This window comes from Anser anser (genome assembly GCF_964211835.1).
Source record: "Anser anser genome assembly, chromosome: 15".
Taxonomy (NCBI): Eukaryota; Metazoa; Chordata; class Aves; order Anseriformes; family Anatidae; genus Anser; species Anser anser.
Window position 1 is genome coordinate 19049752 of NC_139736.1, and position 17529 is coordinate 19067280.

Genomic DNA, 17529 nt, shown 5'->3' on the forward strand with positions numbered 1-17529 from the left:
TTTATGCCATCTTGGCAACTTCAGTGCCATGCTTTGTGTTAAGCTATGTGGACGGGGGTGTGGTTAGCTGATAGTTGAGTGGTGAGTGAGAGTGAAGTATATGAAATTATTGCTTGTGTTTACTATTTTTAGTACTGGCGTTTCTCTAAGTCCTAGGACTAGGAGGAAATGGTGTTTCATAGTGTGTAGGCGTCGGGATAGTCCGAGTATCGTCGGGGTATTCCTGCTAGGCCTAGGAAGTGCTGGGGAAGAACGTTAGGTTTACTCCTGTAAATATTACCCCGAAGTGGGCTTTTGCTCATGTTTGGTGTAGGGTAAACCCAGTGAGTAGTGGGAATCAGTGAGTAAATCCTGCTAGAATGGCAAAGACGGCGCCTATGGATAGGACGTAGTGGAAGTGGGCAACTACGTAGTACGTGTCGTGCAGGGCGATGTCTAGGGAAGAGTTTGCAAGAACGATTCCTGTTAATCCTCCGATGGTAAATAGGAAGATAAATCCTAGAGCTCATAGTATTGGGGGGGGTCTCATTTGATTGTTCCTCCGTGCAGGGTGGCTAGTCAGCTAAATACTTTGATTCCGGTAGGGATGGCAATGATTATAGTGGCTGATGTAAAGTAGGCTCGGGTATCAACGTCTATTCCTACTGTAAACATGTGGTGAGCTCAGACGATGAATCCTAGGAAGCCGATGGATAGTATGGCTCAGACTATTCCCATGTAGCCGAAGGGCTCCTTTTTGCCTGAGTAGTACGTGACTACGTGTGAGATGATTCCGAACCCCGGTAGGATCAGAATATAGACTTCTGGGTGTCCGAAGAATCAGAATAGGTGTTGGTACAGGATTGGGTCTCCTCCTCCAGCGGGGTCGAAGAATGTGGTGTTTAGGTTTCGATCAGTTAGTAATATTGTAATACCGGCGGCGAGTACGGGGAGTGATAGAAGGAGTAGGATGGCGGTAATTAGTACGGATCAGACAAATAGTGGGGTTTGGTATTGTGAGAGTGCGGGGGGTTTTATGTTGATGGCTGTGGTGATAAAGTTGATGGCCCCAAGGATGGAGGAGATACCGGCTAAGTGGAGTGAGAAGATAGCCAGGTCTACTGAAGCTCCGGCGTGGGCAAGGTCACCTGCTAGGGGAGGGTAGACAGTTCAGCCTGTGCCGGCGCCAGCTTCTACAGTGGATGAGGCTAGTAGGAGGAGGAATGATGGGGGGAGGAGTCAAAAGCTTATGTTGTTTATTCGCGGGAATGCTATGTCGGGGGCACCGATTATGAGGGGGACTAATCAGTTGCCGAATCCTCCGATCATGATGGGTATGACTATAAAGAAGCTTATTACAAAGGCGTGAGCGGTAACGATTACATTGTAAATTTGGTCGTCGCCTAGGAGAGTTCCTGGTTGTCCTAGTTCTGCGCGGATTAATAGGCTGAGTGCGGTGCCGACTATTCCTGCTCATGCCCCGAAGATGAGGTACAGGGTGCCAATATCCTTATGGTTAGTGGAAAATAGTCATCGGTTGATGAAGGTGACGGGTAAGATGGCTGAGTGTTGAAGCGTTAGGCTGTAGTCCTTTTTACAGAGGTTTAATTCCTCTTCTTATCGGCTCTGTAGTGAAATTCATGTTGAGTTGCAAGCTCATCGATGCGCACTAGGGTGCGTCAGGGTCTTTGTAGGCAGAAGCCAATTGGTTTAGGCATTTAGCTGTTAACTAGAGTTTTGTGGGATCGAAGCCCATCTGTCTAGGGAGGCTTTAGCTTAATTAAAGCGTCTGACTTGCATTCAGAAGATACAGGTTAATATTCTGTAAGTCTTAATGTGCAGAAACTAAGAGGGTTTAACTCTTATTTAAGGCTTTGAAGGCCTTCGGTTTGGGGTGTTATCCTAAGTTTCTAGACAATGGCATGTATTATTGGGGACAGGGGAAGTAAGAGGATTGATAGTGAGGCAAGGACCGCAGTAGGTGTGCTTGGGGCTTTGCTAGTGTATCATTGTTTTATGTGGTTAGAGGAGTTGGGGGGAAGGGTAATTGTTGAGTGGTATGCGAGGCGTAGGTAGAAGAAGAGGCTGAGCAGTGATAGCATGGCAATTGCCATGGCTGCTGGTGTTATTTCCTGTTTAGTTAGTTCTTGGATGATAAGTCACTTTGGTATAAAGCCTGTTAATGGGGGGAGGCCTGCTAGGGATAAAAGTACTAGTATTAGGGTGGCGTTTAGCACTGGGGTTTTTGTTCATGAGGTTGTGATCATGGATAGGTTAAGGGCTTTGATTTTGTTAAGGGCTAGGAATACGGCTGATGTTATGATTGTGTATAGGTAGAAGGTAAGTAAGGCCAATTTGGGGCTGTAAACTAGGATGATGGCGATTCAGCCTAAGTGGGAGATGGACGAGAAGGCTAGGATTTTGCGTGTTTGTGTTTGGTTCAGTCCTATTCAGCCTCCTAGTGCTGTTGAGGCTAGGGCCATGGCGGTGAGTAGAGCTGGGTCGAGGGATTTGGATGTTAGTAGGAGCAGGGTTAGTGGGGGGAATTTTATGAGGGTCGAGAGTAGCAGGGCTGTTATTAGTGGCGATCCTTGTAGTACTTCTGGGAATCAGAAGTGAAATGGCACTAGGCCCAGTTTAATAGCGATTGCTGCTGTCAGTAGTAGACAGGAGGTTGGGTGGTTTATTTGTGTGATGTCTCATTGGCCAGTGACTCAGGCATTAGTTATGCTAGAGAATAGGACCAGGGCGGAAGCAGCTGCTTGGGTTAGGAAGTATTTCGTTGCGGCTTCTACTGCTCATGGGTGGTGGGATTTGGCAATTAGGGGAATGATGGCTAGTGTGTTGATCTCCAGTCCTGTCCAGGCCAGAACTCAGTGGTTGCTGGAAATTGTGATTGTGGTGCCCAAGATGAGGCTGAAGGTTATGATTGGGGTCGCGTAAGGGTTCATTAGTAGAGGAGGGGGTTAAACCATCATTTTCGGGGTATGGGCCCGATAGCTTGATTAGCTGACTCTACTAGAAAATAATATAAGGGAAGTATGGAGAATTTTGATTTCTCTTGTGTGGGTTCAATTCCTACTTTTCTAAGGTCAACAGGAAATGAGAGGGCTGTTATACCTCTATGTTCACTTTATCATAGTGACCCTTTGTAGTTCAGGCACATTTCCTTATGTAAGGAGGTAGGCCTGCATAGCAGATAGGTATGCTGATGTGTCAGAGGCACAGAGCTAGTGTGAGGGGTAGGAAGTTTTTTCATAGTAGGTGCATTAGTTGGTCATATCGGAATCGTGGGTATGAAGCTCGGACCCATAAGAAACCAGAAGATAGTAGGAGGACTTTTGTGGCTAGGATGACGGGGAATAGTTCTGTGGGTGGCCCTAGGGCGCTTGGGTTTAGGAATATGATGGCTGTAAGTGTATTTATTAGCATAATGTTCGCATATTCAGCTAGGAAGAATAAGGCGAAGGGTCCTGCGGCGTATTCAACGTTAAACCCTGAGACTAGCTCAGATTCACCCTCTGTGAGGTCAAAAGGAGCTCGGTTTGTCTCTGCTAGGGTGGATACGTATCATATTATTGCTAGGGGTCATGAGGAGAAAATGAAGTATAGAGGCTCCTGTGCGACGGCAAAGGAGCTGAGTGTGTAGCTTCCGCTTAGTATGATTATTGATAGCAGGATTATGGCCAGTGTCACTTCGTATGAAATGGTCTGTGCTACTGCCCGTAGGGCTCCGATTAGTGCGTATTTTGAGTTCGAGGCTCAGCCTGATCATAGGACTGAGTAGACGGCTAGGCTTGACATGGCTATTAGGAAGAGAACTCCGAGGTTTAGATCTGCTAGGGGAAATGGGAGTGGTAGTGGTGCTCAAGTGGTGAGGGCTAGGACAAGGGCTAGTATTGGTATCAGAATGAATAGAAGTGGGGAAGAGGTAGAGGGTCGGATGGGCTCTTTGGTAAATAGTTTCAGTCCGTCCGCAAATGGTTGAAGTAGGCCAAAAGGCCCGACAACGTTAGGGCCTTTGCGGGATTGTATGTAGCTTAGGATTTTCCGTTCTACTAGGGTTAGGAAGGCTACGGCAATCAGGATTGGGATGATGTATAGGAGGGATATAATGAGGCAGCTTAGTGTTGTTATTTGAATCATGGGTGAAGCTAGGGAGAGGATTTGAACCTCTGGGGAAAGGGCTTAAGCCTTCTGCACTTGCCGGGCTCTGCCACTCTAGCTGGTCCTTTTCTAGGATTGAAAGTGGTGGGGGAAGGCCCTCTTCACGGTTTAGTTGGTTTCACTGCTTAGAGGGGGGGGGCGTGCTTGTGGTATTGGCCCCACTTTCCCGGTCCTTTCGTACTGGGGAGAGTGTGTCATAGATAGAAACCGACCTGGATTGCTCCGGTCTGAACTCAGATCACGTAGGACTGTTAATCGTTGAACAAACGAACCCTTAATAGCGGCTGCACCATTAGGATGTCCTGATCCAACATCGAGGTCGTAAACCCCCCTGTCGATATGGGCTCTTGAGGGGGATTGCGCTGTTATCCCTGGGGTAGCTTGGTCCATTAATCAATTATATTGGGTCTGGTCACTGTTAGCACTTTGAGGGGTAGCTCTAGGTAAAGAGGTATGGTCTTGTTTTTGGAGGATTTGTTCTCCTCCAAGGTCGCCCCAACCGAAAAATATCGACCAGGCTCTGCGATGGTAGTGGCCCCAGTGGGGTTGATTGAGGATTCGCGGTGGTCGTTGATTTTTAAGTTCCACAGGGTCTTCTCGTCTTATGTTCACATCCCCGCTTTTGCACGGGGAGATCAATTTCACTGATTATCTGTGAGAGACAGTTAAGACCTCGTTTAGCCATTCATACAAGTCTCGATTTATGGGACAATTGATTGCGCTACCTTTGCACGGTTAGGATACCGCGGCCGTTAAACCTAAGTCACCGGGCAGGCATCACCTTCAATACTTGTTTAATTTGCTGAAGGCTATGTTTTTGGTAAACAGTCGGGCCTTATTAATTTGCCGAGTTCCTTTCACAGATTTTAATCGCTCTTATAGGCGCTCCTGAGTCGGGTTAACAGGGTTAGTTAATACGTGGTCTTGTAGGGGTTTTTGTATCTGTCTAGGTCTGTTAATAATGTTTCTATGTAAGCTTGCGCCGTTAGAGGGGTGTGGCCCTGAGTTACTTATTTTAGCATTAATTCTCCTATATTCATAGGTTGACCTGTTTGTGATAAGGGAATCATCTTATTTTGGTATTTTTAGGTGGTGGAGCTTTGACGCACTCTTTTTTGATGGCTGCTTTAGGGCCCACGGTAGGATCAGTAGTAAGAATTATCCACTAGTCGAGGTTGTGTCCTTTTTTAATGGAGCTGTCCCTCCATTAAATAGCTCTTAATCATCTCATTAGGGTTCAGGATGTCCGGTAGGGAGGATTAAGGGGGAACTTAGATTCGTTTCACAGGTAACCAGCTATCACCCAGCTCGGTTGGCTTTTCACCTCTACTGACAAGTCATCCCACTCTTTTGCAACAGAGACGGGTTCGCTCTCTTTAACTGCTTGAAAGTAGCTCGCTTGGGTTTCGGGGGGGCAAACTTTAGTTCACTTTGCTTGGTTGTTCTCGCTAAACCATGATGCAAAAGGTACAAGGGTTGATCTTTGCTGTCTGTCGCTTTGATTGTTTCACTGCTATTTCATCTTTCCCTTACGGTACTGGGGTCTCTATCGCGTCTAAGTGTCTTTTCTATCGCCTATACTAAGACTGTAAAATGCTTTACTTTAATTAGTTTAGTAAATTCTTTAGTTTTGGTGTACTATTTGTGTGGTTGAGCTAGAGGGGGGGCTTCAAGACGATCCGGTCTAGTAGATATCTTTCAGGTGTAAGCTGAGTGCTTTGGTGTTATAGCTACGTCTTGATATTCTAAGTACACCTTCCGGTACACTTACCTTGTTACGACTTACCTCATCTTCAGCGTATTTATGGTGTTAGTTATGTGGGATGTGGCTTTTGAGGAGGGTGACGGGCGGTATGTACGTGCCCCAGGGCCGGCTTAAAGTAGGCTCTATTGTCCCACTTTACTGCTAAATCCGCCTTCCAGAAGTGGTTTCACGCTTCTTTCCGTGTGCCCTATGAATAGGGAATGTAGCCCATTTCTTCCACTCCATAGGCTATACCTTGACCTGTCTTATTAGCGGGGTGCTATTGTGTCCACTGTTGTGCTCTCATTCGAGGTGGGCTGGCGACGGCGGTATGTAGGCTGTGTTGGCAAGGGGTGGTTGGGTTAATCGGGGATTATCGATTGTAGAACAGGCTCCTCTAGGTGGGTTTGGGGCACCGCCAAGTCCTTAGAGTTTTAAGCGTTTGTGCTCGTAGTTCTCTGGCGGATACTTCGGTAAAGTAAGTATCAAGATTTAGGGCCAGGCATAGTGGGGTATCTAATCCCAGTTTGGGCCCTGGCTTTCATGGGTTTAAATCAGTCGTTAGTTCCTAAGATCATCTTAATGGTGTGTTTAGGTGCATCTTGGGCTTATGACAGCTCAGTTGCATTTTGATCTTAGTTAGCTAGGATAGGCATTTTACCACTCTTTACGCCGTGTCAATAGGACGGTTGATTTGGGTTTCTTGTATGACCGCGGTGGCTGGCACAAGATTTACCAACCCTTGAAGTTAGGCTGTTGCTATAACTAAGTCAAGTTTGCACTCATTGCTTAATGTTAATTACTGCTGAATACCCGTGGGGGCGTGGCTTAGCGAGGCGTCTTGGGCTACTACTTGGGTGTGCCTGATACCCGCTCCTCAAGGCCTGTATGGGGGTAGGTGGTCGAGGGCGTTTACACTGGGGCGCGGATACTTGCATGTATATATTTAGCAAAAACCAACCGTAAGGTTAGGACTAAGTCTTTTGTCCGCAGGCATGTTTTATGCCATCTTGGCAACTTCAGTGCCATGCTTTGTGTTAAGCTATGTGGACGGGGGTGTGGTTAGCTGATAGTTGAGTGGTGAGTGAGAGTGAAGTATATGAAATTATTGCTTGTGTTTACTATTTTTAGTACTGGAGTTTCTCTAATAAGTTTAAGTTATTTTGTATGTGTTTGTGTGTATATATACATCGTTCCGATGATGTCATGGAAGGGATGATTAATCTTCCTATGAGCAGGCCTCCCCCCATTAACAGGCTTTATACCAAAGTGACTTATCATCCAAGAACTAACTAAACAGGAAATAACACCAGCAGCCATGGCAATTGCCATGCTATCACTGCTCAGCCTCTTCTTCTACCTACGCCTCGCATACCACTCAACAATTACCCTTCCCCCCAACTCCTCTAACCACATAAAACAATGATACACTAGCAAAGCCCCAAGCACACCTACTGCGGTCCTTGCCTCACTATCAATCCTCTTACTTCCCCTGTCCCCAATAATACATGCCATTGTCTAGAAACTTAGGATAACACCCCAAACCGAAGGCCTTCAAAGCCTTAAATAAGAGTTAAACCCTCTTAGTTTCTGCACATTAAGACTTACAGAATATTAACCTGTATCTTCTGAATGCAAGTCAGACGCTTTAATTAAGCTAAAGCCTCCCTAGACAGATGGGCTTCGATCCCACAAAACTCTAGTTAACAGCTAAATGCCTAAACCAATTGGCTTCTGCCTACAAAGACCCTGACGCACCCTAGTGCGCATCGATGAGCTTGCAACTCAACATGAATTTCACTACAGAGCCGATAAGAAGAGGAATTAAACCTCTGTAAAAAGGACTACAGCCTAACGCTTCAACACTCAGCCATCTTACCCGTCACCTTCATCAACCGATGACTATTTTCCACTAACCATAAGGATATTGGCACCCTGTACCTCATCTTCGGGGCATGAGCAGGAATAGTCGGCACCGCACTCAGCCTATTAATCCGCGCAGAACTAGGACAACCAGGAACTCTCCTAGGCGACGACCAAATTTACAATGTAATCGTTACCGCTCACGCCTTTGTAATAAGCTTCTTTATAGTCATACCCATCATGATCGGAGGATTCGGCAACTGATTAGTCCCCCTCATAATCGGTGCCCCCGACATAGCATTCCCGCGAATAAACAACATAAGCTTTTGACTCCTCCCCCCATCATTCCTCCTCCTACTAGCCTCATCCACTGTAGAAGCTGGCGCCGGCACAGGCTGAACTGTCTACCCTCCCCTAGCAGGTGACCTTGCCCACGCCGGAGCTTCAGTAGACCTGGCTATCTTCTCACTCCACTTAGCCGGTATCTCCTCCATCCTTGGGGCCATCAACTTTATCACCACAGCCATCAACATAAAACCCCCCGCACTCTCACAATACCAAACCCCACTATTTGTCTGATCCGTACTAATTACCGCCATCCTACTCCTTCTATCACTCCCCGTACTCGCCGCCGGTATTACAATATTACTAACTGATCGAAACCTAAACACCACATTCTTCGACCCCGCTGGAGGAGGAGACCCAATCCTGTACCAACACCTATTCTGATTCTTCGGACACCCAGAAGTCTATATTCTGATCCTACCGGGGTTCGGAATCATCTCACACGTAGTCACGTACTACTCAGGCAAAAAGGAGCCCTTCGGCTACATGGGAATAGTCTGAGCCATACTATCCATCGGCTTCCTAGGATTCATCGTCTGAGCTCACCACATGTTTACAGTAGGAATAGACGTTGATACCCGAGCCTACTTTACATCAGCCACTATAATCATTGCCATCCCTACCGGAATCAAAGTATTTAGCTGACTAGCCACCCTGCACGGAGGAACAATCAAATGAGACCCCCCCCAATACTATGAGCTCTAGGATTTATCTTCCTATTTACCATCGGAGGATTAACAGGAATCGTTCTTGCAAACTCTTCCCTAGACATCGCCCTGCACGACACGTACTACGTAGTTGCCCACTTCCACTACGTCCTATCCATAGGCGCCGTCTTTGCCATTCTAGCAGGATTTACTCACTGATTCCCACTACTCACTGGGTTTACCCTACACCAAACATGAGCAAAAGCCCACTTCGGGGTAATATTTACAGGAGTAAACCTAACGTTCTTCCCCCAGCACTTCCTAGGCCTAGCAGGAATACCCCGACGATACTCGGACTATCCCGACGCCTACACACTATGAAACACCATTTCCTCCTAGTCCTAGGACTTAGAGAAACTCCAGTACTAAAAATAGTAAACACAAGCAATAATTTCATATACTTCACTCTCACTCACCACTCAACTATCAGCTAACCACACCCCCGTCCACATAGCTTAACACAAAGCATGGCACTGAAGTTGCCAAGATGGCATAAAACATGCCTGCGGACAAAAGACTTAGTCCTAACCTTACGGTTGGTTTTTGCTAAATATATACATGCAAGTATCCGCGCCCCAGTGTAAACGCCCTCGACCACCTACCCCCATACAGGCCTTGAGGAGCGGGTATCAGGCACACCCAAGTAGTAGCCCAAGACGCCTCGCTAAGCCACGCCCCCACGGGTATTCAGCAGTAATTAACATTAAGCAATGAGTGCAAACTTGACTTAGTTATAGCAACAGCCTAACTTCAAGGGTTGGTAAATCTTGTGCCAGCCACCGCGGTCATACAAGAAACCCAAATCAACCGTCCTATTGACACGGCGTAAAGAGTGGTAAAATGCCTATCCTAGCTAACTAAGATCAAAATGCAACTGAGCTGTCATAAGCCCAAGATGCACCTAAACACACCATTAAGATGATCTTAGGAACTAACGACTGATTTAAACCCACGAAAGCCAGGGCCCAAACTGGGATTAGATACCCCACTATGCCTGGCCCTAAATCTTGATACTTACTTTACCGAAGTATCCGCCAGAGAACTACGAGCACAAACGCTTAAAACTCTAAGGACTTGGCGGTGCCCCAAACCCACCTAGAGGAGCCTGTTCTACAATCGATAATCCCCGATTAACCCAACCACCCCTTGCCAACACAGCCTACATACCGCCGTCGCCAGCCCACCTCGAATGAGAGCACAACAGTGGACACAATAGCACCCCGCTAATAAGACAGGTCAAGGTATAGCCTATGGAGTGGAAGAAATGGGCTACATTCCCTATTCATAGGGCACACGGAAAGAAGCGTGAAACCACTTCTGGAAGGCGGATTTAGCAGTAAAGTGGGACAATAGAGCCTACTTTAAGCCGGCCCTGGGGCACGTACATGGTTAAACATGCCTGTTAGTAGTGTGGCGAGCCATAGTGGGAAGGCTAGGGCTATGTTCATAGATAGTTGGGTGGTTGGGGTGAATGTATATGGAAGGAGGCCTAGAAGGTTGATTGTAAGAAGTATGATTATTAGGGATGTAAATATTATGGCTCATTTGTGGCCATTTTTGTTGAGTGGGACTATTAGTTGTTTTGTGATTAGGTGAAGGAGTCATGTTTGGATAGTAGAAAGGCGGTTGTTGATTCATCGGTTGTTTGGGGACGGGAATAGTAGGGCTGGGAAGAGTAGGGATAGTAGGATTAAGGGGATGCCAAATAGATTGGGGCTGGAAAATTGGTCAAAGAAGCTTAGGTTCATGGTCAGGATCATGGTGTGGGTTTGGTAGTGAGGGAGGTCTTATTTGATGGGGGGTTGGTTGTGGTGAAGGCTAGTAGTTTTGGTTGGATGAGGAGTGCTAGGGTTAATCAGGTTATAATTATGATTGAAAATCATGGTGCGGGGTTAAGCTGTGGCATATCATTAAGGAGGGGGAAGTCCCTCTTTGGCTAGCTTAAAAGGCTAGTGCTGTTGCATAGCTTCTTAATGATTAGGATGATGATAGAAGGGACGATCAGGCCTCGAAATGTGGGAGTGGGGTTGATTCTACTACAGTAGGTATGTAGCTGTGATTAGCCCCGCAAATTTCTGAGCATTGTCCGTAAAAAATCCCAGGCCGGGTGGTAATGAATGAAGTTTGGTTTAGTCGGCCTGGGATTGCGTCTGTTTTAACTCCGAGCGTTGGGACTGCTCAGGAGTGGAGTACGTCTCCTGCAGTAATGATTACGCGGATGGGGGATTCTATTGGGATAACTACGCGGTGGTCAACTTCTAGCAGTCGGAAGTGGCCGTTGGGTAAGTCTGGGGTGGGCACTATGTAGGAGTCGAATGATAGGTCTTTGAAGTCTGTGTATTCATAGCTTCAGTATCATTGGTGGCCGATGGCTTTTAGGGTGAGGTCTGGTTCATCGATTTTGTCCATTATGTAGAGGATTTGTAGGGATGGGAGGGCGAGGAGTACCAGGACGATAGCAGGTAGGATTGTCCAGATCAGCTCTACTTCTTGGGCGTCTACAGCATTGGACGAGAGTTTTTCTGTTAGTATGTGGGCTAAAAGGTAGAGAACTAGGCTGCAGATAGCTAGGGCAACGATTAGGGCGTGGTCGTGGAATTCAACGAGTTCTTCTATGATGGGTGATGAGGCGTCTTGGAATCCTAGTTGGGAGTGGTTGGCCACATGAGATGTACAGGATTTTTACCTGTGATTTAGTCTTGACAAGGCTATGTAATTGGTTTACTAACATCTCATAAGAAAGAAGCATGAGCGGTTAATGCAGTTGGCTTGAAACCAGCATGTGAGGGTTCGATTCCTTCCTTTCTTGTACTTGGACGAAGGCCGGTTCCTCGAAAGTATGGTATGGGGGAGGGCAGCCGTGGATTCATTCAACGTTTGTGGTAGTTAGTTCTGGTTGTAGGACTTTTCGTTTGGCCGGAAAGGCTTCTCAGATGATGAATATTAGTATGATTACGGCTACTATTGAGATTAGGGAGCCGATGGAGGAAATGGTGTTTCATAGTGTGTAGGCGTCGGGATAGTCCGAGTATCGTCGGGGTATTCCTGCTAGGCCTAGGAAGTGCTGGGGGAAGAACGTTAGGTTTACTCCTGTAAATATTACCCCGAAGTGGGCTTTTGCTCATGTTTGGTGTAGGGTAAACCCAGTGAGTAGTGGGAATCAGTGAGTAAATCCTGCTAGAATGGCAAAGACGGCGCCTATGGATAGGACGTAGTGGAAGTGGGCAACTACGTAGTACGTGTCGTGCAGGGCGATGTCTAGGGAAGAGTTTGCAAGAACGATTCCTGTTAATCCTCCGATGGTAAATAGGAAGATAAATCCTAGAGCTCATAGTATTGGGGGGGGTCTCATTTGATTGTTCCTCCGTGCAGGGTGGCTAGTCAGCTAAATACTTTGATTCCGGTAGGGATGGCAATGATTATAGTGGCTGATGTAAAGTAGGCTCGGGTATCAACGTCTATTCCTACTGTAAACATGTGGTGAGCTCAGACGATGAATCCTAGGAAGCCGATGGATAGTATGGCTCAGACTATTCCCATGTAGCCGAAGGGCTCCTTTTTGCCTGAGTAGTACGTGACTACGTGTGAGATGATTCCGAACCCCGGTAGGATCAGAATATAGACTTCTGGGTGTCCGAAGAATCAGAATAGGTGTTGGTACAGGATTGGGTCTCCTCCTCCAGCGGGGTCGAAGAATGTGGTGTTTAGGTTTCGATCAGTTAGTAATATTGTAATACCGGCGGCGAGTACGGGGAGTGATAGAAGGAGTAGGATGGCGGTAATTAGTACGGATCAGACAAATAGTGGGGTTTGGTATTGTGAGAGTGCGGGGGGTTTTATGTTGATGGCTGTGGTGATAAAGTTGATGGCCCCAAGGATGGAGGAGATACCGGCTAAGTGGAGTGAGAAGATAGCCAGGTCTACTGAAGCTCCGGCGTGGGCAAGGTCACCTGCTAGGGGAGGGTAGACAGTTCAGCCTGTGCCGGCGCCAGCTTCTACAGTGGATGAGGCTAGTAGGAGGAGGAATGATGGGGGGAGGAGTCAAAAGCTTATGTTGTTTATTCGCGGGAATGCTATGTCGGGGGCACCGATTATGAGGGGGACTAATCAGTTGCCGAATCCTCCGATCATGATGGGTATGACTATAAAGAAGCTTATTACAAAGGCGTGAGCGGTAACGATTACATTGTAAATTTGGTCGTCGCCTAGGAGAGTTCCTGGTTGTCCTAGTTCTGCGCGGATTAATAGGCTGAGTGCGGTGCCGACTATTCCTGCTCATGCCCCGAAGATGAGGTACAGGGTGCCAATATCCTTATGGTTAGTGGAAAATAGTCATCGGTTGATGAAGGTGACGGGTAAGATGGCTGAGTGTTGAAGCGTTAGGCTGTAGTCCTTTTTACAGAGGTTTAATTCCTCTTCTTATCGGCTCTGTAGTGAAATTCATGTTGAGTTGCAAGCTCATCGATGCGCACTAGGGTGCGTCAGGGTCTTTGTAGGCAGAAGCCAATTGGTTTAGGCATTTAGCTGTTAACTAGAGTTTTGTGGGATCGAAGCCCATCTGTCTAGGGAGGCTTTAGCTTAATTAAAGCGTCTGACTTGCATTCAGAAGATACAGGTTAATATTCTGTAAGTCTTAATGTGCAGAAACTAAGAGGGTTTAACTCTTATTTAAGGCTTTGAAGGCCTTCGGTTTGGGGTGTTATCCTAAGTTTCTAGACAATGGCATGTATTATTGGGGACAGGGGAAGTAAGAGGATTGATAGTGAGGCAAGGACCGCAGTAGGTGTGCTTGGGGCTTTGCTAGTGTATCATTGTTTTATGTGGTTAGAGGAGTTGGGGGGAAGGGTAATTGTTGAGTGGTATGCGAGGCGTAGGTAGAAGAAGAGGCTGAGCAGTGATAGCATGGCAATTGCCATGGCTGCTGGTGTTATTTCCTGTTTAGTTAGTTCTTGGATGATAAGTCACTTTGGTATAAAGCCTGTTAATGGGGGGAGGCCTGCTAGGGATAAAAGTACTAGTATTAGGGTGGCGTTTAGCACTGGGGTTTTTGTTCATGAGGTTGTGATCATGGATAGGTTAAGGGCTTTGATTTTGTTAAGGGCTAGGAATACGGCTGATGTTATGATTGTGTATAGGTAGAAGGTAAGTAAGGCCAATTTGGGGCTGTAAACTAGGATGATGGCGATTCAGCCTAAGTGGGAGATGGACGAGAAGGCTAGGATTTTGCGTGTTTGTGTTTGGTTCAGTCCTATTCAGCCTCCTAGTGCTGTTGAGGCTAGGGCCATGGCGGTGAGTAGAGCTGGGTCGAGGGATTTGGATGTTAGTAGGAGCAGGGTTAGTGGGGGGAATTTTATGAGGGTCGAGAGTAGCAGGGCTGTTATTAGTGGCGATCCTTGTAGTACTTCTGGGAATCAGAAGTGAAATGGCACTAGGCCCAGTTTAATAGCGATTGCTGCTGTCAGTAGTAGACAGGAGGTTGGGTGGTTTATTTGTGTGATGTCTCATTGGCCAGTGACTCAGGCATTAGTTATGCTAGAGAATAGGACCAGGGCGGAAGCAGCTGCTTGGGTTAGGAAGTATTTCGTTGCGGCTTCTACTGCTCATGGGTGGTGGGATTTGGCAATTAGGGGAATGATGGCTAGTGTGTTGATCTCCAGTCCTGTCCAGGCCAGAACTCAGTGGTTGCTGGAAATTGTGATTGTGGTGCCCAAGATGAGGCTGAAGGTTATGATTGGGGTCGCGTAAGGGTTCATTAGTAGAGGAGGGGGTTAAACCATCATTTTCGGGGTATGGGCCCGATAGCTTGATTAGCTGACTCTACTAGAAAATAATATAAGGGAAGTATGGAGAATTTTGATTTCTCTTGTGTGGGTTCAATTCCTACTTTTCTAAGGTCAACAGGAAATGAGAGGGCTGTTATACCTCTATGTTCACTTTATCATAGTGACCCTTTGTAGTTCAGGCACATTTCCTTATGTAAGGAGGTAGGCCTGCATAGCAGATAGGTATGCTGATGTGTCAGAGGCACAGAGCTAGTGTGAGGGGTAGGAAGTTTTTTCATAGTAGGTGCATTAGTTGGTCATATCGGAATCGTGGGTATGAAGCTCGGACCCATAAAAAACCAGAAGATAGTAGGAGGACTTTTGTGGCTAGGATGACGGGGAATAGTTCTGTGGGTGGCCCTAGGGCGCTTGGGTTTAGGAATATGATGGCTGTAAGTGTATTTATTAGCATAATGTTCGCATATTCAGCTAGGAAGAATAAGGCGAAGGGTCCTGCGGCGTATTCAACGTTAAACCCTGAGACTAGCTCAGATTCACCCTCTGTGAGGTCAAAAGGAGCTCGGTTTGTCTCTGCTAGGGTGGATACGTATCATATTATTGCTAGGGGTCATGAGGAGAAAATGAAGTATAGAGGCTCCTGTGCGACGGCAAAGGAGCTGAGTGTGTAGCTTCCGCTTAGTATGATTATTGATAGCAGGATTATGGCCAGTGTCACTTCGTATGAAATGGTCTGTGCTACTGCCCGTAGGGCTCCGATTAGTGCGTATTTTGAGTTCGAGGCTCAGCCTGATCATAGGACTGAGTAGACGGCTAGGCTTGACATGGCTATTAGGAAGAGAACTCCGAGGTTTAGATCTGCTAGGGGAAATGGGAGTGGTAGTGGTGCTCAAGTGGTGAGGGCTAGGACAAGGGCTAGTATTGGTATCAGAATGAATAGAAGTGGGGAAGAGGTAGAGGGTCGGATGGGCTCTTTGGTAAATAGTTTCAGTCCGTCCGCAAATGGTTGAAGTAGGCCAAAAGGCCCGACAACGTTAGGGCCTTTGCGGGATTGTATGTAGCTTAGGATTTTCCGTTCTACTAGGGTTAGGAAGGCTACGGCAATCAGGATTGGGATGATGTATAGGAGGGATATAATGAGGCAGCTTAGTGTTGTTATTTGAATCATGGGTGAAGCTAGGGAGAGGATTTGAACCTCTGGGGAAAGGGCTTAAGCCTTCTGCACTTGCCGGGCTCTGCCACTCTAGCTGGTCCTTTTCTAGGATTGAAAGTGGTGGGGGAAGGCCCTCTTCACGGTTTAGTTGGTTTCACTGCTTAGAGGGGGGGGGCGTGCTTGTGGTATTGGCCCCACTTTCCCGGTCCTTTCGTACTGGGGAGAGTGTGTCATAGATAGAAACCGACCTGGATTGCTCCGGTCTGAACTCAGATCACGTAGGACTGTTAATCGTTGAACAAACGAACCCTTAATAGCGGCTGCACCATTAGGATGTCCTGATCCAACATCGAGGTCGTAAACCCCCCTGTCGATATGGGCTCTTGAGGGGGATTGCGCTGTTATCCCTGGGGTAGCTTGGTCCATTAATCAATTATATTGGGTCTGGTCACTGTTAGCACTTTGAGGGGTAGCTCTAGGTAAAGAGGTATGGTCTTGTTTTTGGAGGATTTGTTCTCCTCCAAGGTCGCCCCAACCAAAAAATATCGACCAGGCTCTGCGATGGTAGTGGCCCCAGTGGGGTTGATTGAGGATTCGCGGTGGTCGTTGATTTTTAAGTTCCACAGGGTCTTCTCGTCTTATGTTCACATCCCCGCTTTTGCACGGGGAGATCAATTTCACTGATTATCTGTGAGAGACAGTTAAGACCTCGTTTAGCCATTCATACAAGTCTCGATTTATGGGACAATTGATTGCGCTACCTTTGCACGGTTAGGATACCGCGGCCGTTAAACCTAAGTCACCGGGCAGGCATCACCTTCAATACTTGTTTAATTTGCTGAAGGCTATGTTTTTGGTAAACAGTCGGGCCTTATTAATTTGCCGAGTTCCTTTCACAGATTTTAATCGCTCTTATAGGCGCTCCTGAGTCGGGTTAACAGGGTTAGTTAATACGTGGTCTTGTAGGGGTTTTTGTATCTGTCTAGGTCTGTTAATAATGTTTCTATGTAAGCTTGCGCCGTTAGAGGGGTGTGGCCCTGAGTTACTTATTTTAGCATTAATTCTCCTATATTCATAGGTTGACCTGTTTGTGATAAGGGAATCATCTTATTTTGGTATTTTTAGGTGGTGGAGCTTTGACGCACTCTTTTTTGATGGCTGCTTTAGGGCCCACGGTAGGATCAGTAGTAAGAATTATCCACTAGTCGAGGTTGTGTCCTTTTTTAATGGAGCTGTCCCTCCATTAAATAGCTCTTAATCATCTCATTAGGGTTCAGGATGTCCGGTAGGGAGGATTAAGGGGGAACTTAGATTCGTTTCACAGGTAACCAGCTATCACCCAGCTCGGTTGGCTTTTCACCTCTACTGACAAGTCATCCCACTCTTTTGCAACAGAGACGGGTTCGCTCTCTTTAACTGCTTGAAAGTAGCTCGCTTGGGTTTCGGGGGGGCAAACTTTAGTTCACTTTGCTTGGTTGTTCTCGCTAAACCATGATGCAAAAGGTACAAGGGTTGATCTTTGCTGTCTGTCGCTTTGATTGTTTCACTGCTATTTCATCTTTCCCTTACGGTACTGGGGTCTCTATCGCGTCTAAGTGTCTTTTCTATCGCCTATACTAAGACTGTAAAATGCTTTACTTTAATTAGTTTAGTAAATTCTTTAGTTTTGGTGTACTATTTGTGTGGTTGAGCTAGAGGGGGGGCTTCAAGACGATCCGGTCTAGTAGATATCTTTCAGGTGTAAGCTGAGTGCTTTGGTGTTATAGCTACGTCTTGATATTCTAAGTACAC

At 46.7% G+C, this 17529-nt stretch overlaps 2 long non-coding RNA genes across 2 annotated transcripts in view; one reads left to right on the forward strand and one right to left on the reverse strand.

Annotated features, from left to right (window-relative positions):
- The first annotated feature begins 1085 nt into the window (after window positions 1-1085).
- Window positions 1086-16858, forward strand: LOC310882081. Its single transcript, XR_014572804.1, has 2 exons — window positions 1086-5200; window positions 14163-16858. It is a non-coding gene; the product is annotated as an uncharacterized lncRNA (long non-coding RNA).
- LOC310882080 overlaps window positions 11540-17529 on the reverse strand; it is a 150157-nt gene continuing 144167 nt past the window's right edge. Inside the window, exon 2 of the long non-coding RNA XR_014572803.1 lies at window positions 11540-14062. This is a non-coding gene — a long non-coding RNA (uncharacterized lncRNA). The remainder of the gene's footprint in view (window positions 14063-17529) is intronic.